Source organism: Erythranthe guttata, chromosome 1 (assembly GCF_056151865.1).
Source record: "Erythranthe guttata isolate IM_541 chromosome 1, IM_541, whole genome shotgun sequence".
Classification (NCBI taxonomy): Eukaryota; Viridiplantae; Streptophyta; class Magnoliopsida; order Lamiales; family Phrymaceae; genus Erythranthe; species Erythranthe guttata.
The window spans coordinates 11,008,404-11,016,961 of NC_142533.1; positions in this window are offsets into that span (position 1 = coordinate 11,008,404).

An 8,558-nucleotide genomic window follows, 5' to 3' on the forward strand; every position below is an offset into this window, starting at 1 on the left:
TCGAACTGTAGTACGTATTTTCATCCTCGCTTTTGGAATCCATTTTTGACCATGTTCGAGTTCGAATTTGGAATGTTGCCGTTAGACGGGAATTGTAGACAGCTGAAATAGCTTTCTTATGCCGCCAGAACCAGTTGAATTGGAGTCCAGATGAGAAAGTTATGCTCGACTTCGTGGACCCTACCAAAGATGTTGAGGGATTATCTCTTATAATTTGATTTGATTTTCCTAATTGCAACTCTTTTCTTACTCTTTGATCATCTTAGCTTTCTAGACACCTAATTTTTGATTTGTACCTATAAGACACCAAATCCACCAATTAAAACAGACATGAATTAGTCCAAAAAAAATCCACGTAAACGTAAACGTAGAGTTTTATTTCTACACTCCACTTTATCTTTTTTATCTATTGCTTTTGTTGTTGTTTGTTGATGCGTATTAAAGTCCTAGTATTGTTGTTCGTGTTTTTAAGAACGTTGTTGCGAGTGCACTTTTGCGCATGTTTTTTTACATGAACGTTTGTGCATGTCCATTTGAGCGAGTGTTTTTGTACATGTTTGTTGATTTGTATTAATATCCTAGGATTGTAGTTTGTGTTTTCATGATCCTTTTTGCGAATGCAAATTTTGCGTGAGTACTTTTATGCATGCTTTGTACTCTTTCTTATGTGCGTATCTTTTTTAGCGTATGTTTTTGTGCACGTTTCTCGATGCGCATTAATGTCCTCGAACTGTAGTACGTATTTTCATGATCACTTTCGGAATCCAATTTTGACCATGTATGAGTCCGATTTTGGAATTTTCCCGTGAGACAGGAATTGTAGCCAGCTGAAATAGCTTTCTAATCCTGCCAGAACAAGTTGATTTGGAGTCCGGATGAGAAAGTTATGCTCGACTTCGTGGACACTACCAAGGATGTTGAGGGATTCTCACTTCTAATTTGACTTGATTTTCCTATTTGCAACTCCTTTCTTACTCTTTGATAATTTTAGCTTCCTAGACACCTAATTTTCTATTTTTACCTATAACATACATAATCCACCAATTAAAACAGAAATATGAATTAATAAAAAATAAAAATCCACGTAAACGTAAACGTAGAGTTTTATTTCGACACTCTATTGTATCTTTTTTATCTAGTGTTTTTGTTGTTGTTTGTTCATGCGTAATAAAGTCCTAGTATTGTAGTTCGTGTTTTTAAGAACATTGTTGCGAATGCACGTTTGCACATGTATTTTAACATGTACGTTTGTGCATGTCCATTTGAGCGAGTGTGTTTGTGCATGTTTGTGATTTGAATTAATTTCCTAGGATTGTAGTTTGTGTTTTCATAATCCTTTTTGCAAATGCACTTTTGCATGAGTACTTTTGTGCATGCTTTTGTACTCTTACTTATGTGCGTATCTTTTCTAGCGAGTGTTTTTTTGCACGTTTCTCGATGCGCATTCATGTCCTCTTACTGTAGTACGTATTTTCATGATCGCTTTTGGAATCAAATTTAGACCATGTTCGAGTCCGAATTTGGAATTTTGCCGTTAGACGAGAAGTGTAGGCAGCTGAAATAGCTTTCTTATGCCGCAGGAACCCGTTGAGTTGGAGTCCGAATGAGAAAGTTATGCTCGACTTCGTGGACACTACCAAAGATGTTGAGGGATTCTCTCTTCTAATTTGAATTTATTTTCCTAATTGCAATTCGTTTCTTACTCTTTGATCATTTTTCCTTCCTGGACACCTAATTTTCGATTTGTACCTATAAGATACCAAATCCACCAATTAAAACAAAAATATGAATTAATACAAAAAAAATCCACGTAAACGTAAACGTAGAGTTTTATTCCTACACTCCACTGTATCTTTTTTATCTAGTGTTTTTGTTGTTGTTTGTTAATGCGTAATAAAGTCCTAGTATTGTAGTTCGTGTTTTTAAGAACGTTGTTGCGAATGCACGTTTGCGCATATATTTTTACATGTACGTTTGTGCATGTCCATTTGAGCGAGTTTGTTTGTGCATGTTTGTGATTTGTATTAATTTCCTAGGATTGTACTTTGTGTTTTCATAATCATTTTCGCAAATGCACTTTTGCGTGAGAACTTTTGTGCATGCTTTTGTACTCTTACTTATGTGCTTATCTTTTCTAGCGAGTGTTTTTGTACGTTTCTCGATGTGCATGTTTTTGGAATCCAATTTTGACCATGTTCGAGTCCGAAATTGGAATTTTGCCGTTAGACGGGAATTGTAGCCAGCTGAAATAGCTTTCGAATGCCGCAAGAACAAGTTGATTTGGAGTCCGAATGAGAAAGTTATGCTCGACTTCGTGGACACTACCAAAGATGTTGAGGGATTCTCTCTTCTAATTTGAATTTATTTTCCTAATTACAATTCGTTTCTTACTCTTTGATCATTTTTCCTTCCTGGACACCTAATTTTCGATTTGTACCTATAAGATACAAAATCCACCAATTAAAACAGAAATATGAGTTAATCCAAAAAAAAATCCACGTAAACGTAAACGTAGAGTTTTATTTCTACACTCCACTGTATCTTTTTTATCTAGTGTTTTTGCTGTTGTTTGTTGATGCGTAATAAAGTCCTAGTATTGTAGTTCGTGTTTTTAAGAACGTTGTTGCGAATGCACGTTTGCGCATATTTTTTTACATGTACGTTTGTGAATGTCCATTTGAGGGAGTGTGTTTGTGCATGTTTGTGATTTGTATTAATTTTCTAGGATTGTAGTTTGTGTTTTCATAATCCTGTTTGCAAATGCAGTTTTGCGTGAGTACTTATGTGCATGCTTTTGTCCTCTTACTTATGTGTGTATCTTTTCTAGCGAGTGTTTTTTTGCACGTTTCTCGATGCACATTCATGTCCTTGAACTGTAGTACGTATTTTCATGATCGCTTTTGGATTCCAATTTTGACCATGTTCGAGTCTGAATTTGGAATTGTGCCCTTAGACGGGAATTGTAGCCAGCTGAAATAGCTTTCTAAAGCCGCAGGAACTAGTTTATTTGGAGTCCGAATGAGAAAGTTATGCTCAACTTCGTGGACACAACCAAAGATGTTGAGGGATCCTCTCTTCTAATTTGAATTTATTTTCCTAATTGCTACTCGTTTCTTACTCTTTGATCATTTTAGCTTACTGGAAACCTAATTTTCGATTTGTACCTATAAGATACCAAATCCACCAATTAAAACAGATATATGAATTAATCCAAAAAAAAATCCACATAAACGTACACGTAGAGTTTTATTTCTACACTCCACTGTATCTTTTTTATATAGTGTTTTTGCTGTTGTTTGTTGATGCGTAATAAAGTCCTAGTATTGTAGTTCGTGTTTTTAAGAACATTGTTGCGAATGCACGTTTGTGCATATTTTTTTACATGTACGTTTGTGCATGTCCATTTGAGCGAGTGTGATTGTGCATGTTTGTGATTTGTATTAATTTCCTAGGATTGTAGTTTGTGTTTTCATAATCATTTTTACGAATGCACTTTTGCGTGAGTTCGTTTATGCATGCTTTGTACCCTTACTTATGTGCGTATCTTTTTTAGCGAGTGTTTTTGTGCACGTTTCTCGATGTGCAGTCATGTCCTCGAACTGTAGTACGTATTTTCATGCTCGCTTTTGGAATCCATTTTTGATCATGTTCGAGTCCGAATTTGGAATGTTGCCGTTAGATAGGAACTGTAGCCAGCTGAAATAGCTTTCTAATGCCGCCGAAACCAGTTTATTTAGAGTCCGGATGAGAAAGTTATGCTCGACTTCGTGGACCCTACCAAAGATGTTGAGGGATTCTCTCTTTTAATTTGATTTGATTTTCCTAATTGCAACTCTTTTCTTACTCTTTGATCATCTTAGCTTTCTGGACACCTAATTTTCGATTTGTACCTATAAGACACCAAATCCACCAATTAAAACAGACATATGAATTAATCCAAAAAAAATCCACGTAAACGTAAACGTAGAGTTTTATTTCTACACTCCACTTTATCTTTTTTATCTATTGCTTTTCCTGTTTTTTGTTGATGCGTATTAAAGTCCTAGTATTGTAGTTCGTGTTTTTAAGAACGTTGTTGCGAGTGCACTTTTGCGCATGTTTTTTTACATGTACGTTTGTGCATGTCCATTTGAGCGAGTATTTTTGTACATGTTTGTTGATTTGTATTAATGTCCTAGGATTGTAGTTTGTGTTTTCATGATCCTTTTTGCGAATGCACTTTTGCGTGAGTACTTTTATGCATGCTTTGTACTCTTTCTTATGTGCGTATCTTTTTTAGCGAATGTTTTTGTGCACGTTTCTCGATGCGCATTAATGTCCTCGAACTGTAGTACGTATTTTCATGATCGCTTTTGGATTCCAATTTTGACCATGTATGAGTCCGATTTTGGAATTTTGCCGTGAGACAGGAATTGTAACCAGCTGAAATAGCTTTCTAATGCTGCCGGAACAAGTTGATTTGGAGTCCGGATGAGAAAGTTATGCTCGACTTTGTGGACACTACGAAAGATGTTGAGGGATTCTCTCTTCTAATTTGAATTTATTTTCTTAATTGCAACTCTTTTCTTACTCTTTGATCATTTTTGCTTCTTGGACTCCAATTTATGATTTGTACCTATAAAATACAAAATCCACCAATTAAAATAGAAATATGAATTAATCCAAAAAAAAATCCACGTAAACGTAAACGTAGAGTTTTATTTCTACACTCCGCTGTATCTTTTTTATCTAGTGTTTTTGCAGTTGTTTGTTGATGCGTAATAAAGTCCTAGTATTGTAGTTCGTATTTTTAAGAACGTTGTTGCGAATGCACGTTTGCGCATATTTTTTTACATGTACGTTTGTGCATGTCAGTTGAGCGAGTCTTTTTGTGCATGTTTGTGATTTGTATTAATTTCGTAGGATTGTAGGTTGTGCTTTCATAATCATTTTTGCAAATGCACTTTTGCGTGAGTACTTTTGTGCATGCTTTTGTATTCTTACTTATGTGCGTAACTTTTCTAGCGAGTGTTTTTGTGCACGTTTCTCGATGCGCATTCATGTCCTCGAACTGTAGTACGTATTTTCATGATCGCTTTTGGAATCCAATTTTGACCATGTTCGAGTCCGAATTTGGAATTTTGCCGTTAGACGGAAATTGTAGCCAACTGAAATAGCTTTCTAATGCTGCAGGAACCCGTTGATTTGGAGTCCGAATGAGAAAGTTATGCTCGACTTCGTGGACACTACCAAAGATGTTGAGGGATTCTCTCTTCTAATTTGAATTTATTTTCCTAATTGCAACTCGTTTCTCACTCTTTGATCATTTTTGCTTCCTGGACACCTAATTTTCGATTTGTACCTATAAGATACCAAATCCACCAATTAAAACAAAAATATGAATTAATGCAAAAAAAAATCCACGTAAACGTAAACGTAGAGTTTTATTCCTACACTCCACTGTATCTTTTTTATCTAGTGTTTTTGTTGTTGTTTGTTAATGCGTAATAAAGTCCTAGTATTGTAGTTCGTGTTTTTAAGAACGTTGTTGCGAATGCACATTTGCGCATATATTTTTACATGTACGTTTGTGCATGTCCATTTCAGCGAGTTTGTTTGTGCATGTTTGTGATTTGTATTAATTTCCTAGGATTGTACATTGTGTTTTCATAATCATTTTCGCAAATGCACTTTTGCGTGAGTACTTTTGTGCATGCTTTTGTACTCTTACTTATGTGCTTATCTTTTCTAGCGAGTGATTTTGTACGTTTCTCGATGCGCATTCATGTCCTCTTACTGTAGTACGTATTTTCATGATCGCCTTTGGAATTCAATTTTGACCATGTTCGAGTCCGAAATTGGAATTTTGCCGTTAGACGGGAATTGTAGCCAGCTGAATAGCTTTCGAATGCCGCAAAAACCAGTTGATTTGGAGTCCGAATGAGAAAGTTATGCTCGACTTCGTGGACACTACCAAAGATGTTGAGGGATTCTCTCTTCTAATTTGAATTTATTTTCCTAATTGCAACTCGTTTCTTACTCTTTCATCATTTTTGCTTCCTGGACACCTAATTTTCGATTTATACCTATAAGATACCACATCCACCAATTAAACAGAAATATGAGTTTATCCAAAAAAAAAATCCACGTAAACAAAGCGTAGAGTTTTATTTCTACACTCAACAATATCTTTTTTATCTAGTGTTTTGGCTGTTGTTTGTTCATGCGTAATAAAGTCCTAGTATTGTAGTTCGTGTTTTTAAGAACGTTGTTGCGAATGCACGTTTGCACATATTTTTTTTACATGTACGTTTGTGCATGTCCATTTGAGCGAGTGTGTTTGTGCATGTTTTTGATTTGTATTAATTTCGTAGGAATGTAGTTTGTGTTTTCATAATCATCTTTTAAAATGCACTTTTGCGTGTGTACTTTTGTGCATGTTTTTGTACTCTTATGTGCGTATCCTTTGTAGCGAGTATTTTTGTGCACGTTTCTCGATGCGCATTTATGTCCTCGAACGGTAGTACGTATTTTCATGATAGCTTTTGGAATCCAATTTTGACCATGATCTTGTCCGAATTTGGAATCTTGCCGTTAGACAGGAGCTGTAGCCAGCTGAAATAGCTTTCTAATGCCGCCGGACCTAGTTGATTTGGAGTCCGGATGAGAAATTTATGCTCGACTTCGTGGACACTACCAAAGATGTTGAGGGATTCTCTTTTCTAATTTGAATTTATTTTCTTAATTGCAACTCTTTTCATACTCTTTGATACAAAAATAAATCCACGTAAACGTAAACGTAGAGTTTTATTTCTACACTCCACTGTTTCTTTTTTATCTAGTGTTTTTGCCGTTGTTTGTTGATGCGTAATAAAGTCCTAGTATTGTAGTTCGTGTTTTTAAGAACGTTGTTGCGAATGCACGTTTGTGCATATATTTTTACATGTATGTTTGTGCATGTCCATTTGAGCAAGTGTGTTTTTGCATGTTTTGATATGATCCTAACTACATCCAACACGAAGAATTGGAAGACAATGAAGAGGGAATTTCGTTGGACAAGTCGAATTTCATGCGTCCCGAAAGTCCCGTATAATTCTGGCAAAGTACACTGTTTGGCTTATTACTTTCTCATCTGAAGTCTAATTAAGGTGATTCGAATTGCTACGGAAAGCCAACTTAAAAGTCTAAAACTTTTCTGTTTTGATCCGAGAGTGATTCGGAGTGGAAGAGGTCAGCAATTGAGCTTGAAGTCAAGACACGTGCACAGCCAAATGTCTACTCGAGTTATGAAGAATATTCGTGTCGTCGACTTGATATTTGGAGTTTAGATTTTATTAAATTACGTTTTTATTGTAGGATTTATATTATGTTTTTATTATTTTAGAGTTCTTTTATGGTTAGGATTTTCTTATTTATTAGTTTCCTTATTATAGTTTAGGTAAGCGTCATTTTCCTTGTGAAAAAGGAGTCTTTTTAGATCTTATAAATAGGCTGCCAATTTGGCTTATTTTAATGGACGAATTTTGATGATTTAAATGGAGTTTATTCGCTTTGGTTCTTTAAGAACTTTTCGAACATTTCGGTGGATTCCGTTTGTTCACCCCGACTTATCGCGGTTCCACTCCTTGATTCCTTCTTTGGACGGTCCAGGATTTGATATCTGAAGTATTGGTATCGGGTCTCGTCACATGGTTGGCGTGGTTTGTATCATTTTGTATGATAGCCATCTTCCTAAGAAGGTTTCGCCTATCCTTTATCTTTATTTTTGAGTCAGTCTTTGTTTTCTTGTCTTTGTTTTGTTTTTTGTTTGGTTTCTATTGTTGTTGCCTCTTCTAATCTTTTGTTTTGTTTATTTAGAGTCCATAAACAAATAAAAAATAAAAAAAATCGAAATTTATTTTTTGTTTGGAGTTTCTTTGAGTCTAAGTTTAGTTTTGTCTGGAGTCCAGAAAAAACAAAATCAAAAAAAAGAAAAAAAAAATATGAAAGAATGAGTGAGTTTTGTTATTCGTTAATCTCGTGAACTCTATTAAGTTTCTTTCTTGTGGCGTCAACATTATAACTTTGGTTCGTGGTTCTATATAGCCATTGGGTCAAGTTGGTTGTTCTATACTTTTGGTTTGCGTTTCTATATAAACGTTAGGTCGGAGTGCTAACAAGGAAAATTTAATCTTGTTTATTTGATGGGGAAATATCATTATTATTTGTTCGTAAAAAGAAAAAAAAAGTTCCAAATACAGTTAAGAACTTTCTGCCTCATGGATTCGCTTTCAATACTACACGCTCATTCAAAGGAATCGAATTCGAGGACGAATTATTTTGAAGAAAGGGAGTATGATATGATCCTAACTACATCCAACACGAAGAATTGGAAGACAAGGAAGAGGGAAATTCGTTGGACAAGTCGAATTTCATGCCTCCCGAAAGTCCCGTTTAATTCTGGCAGAGTACACTGTTTGGCTTATTACTTTCTCATATGATGTTGAATTAAGGTGATTCGAATTGCTACGGAAAGCCAACTTAAAAGTCTAAAACTTTGCTGTTTTGATCCGAGACAGATTCGGAGTGGAAAAGGTCAG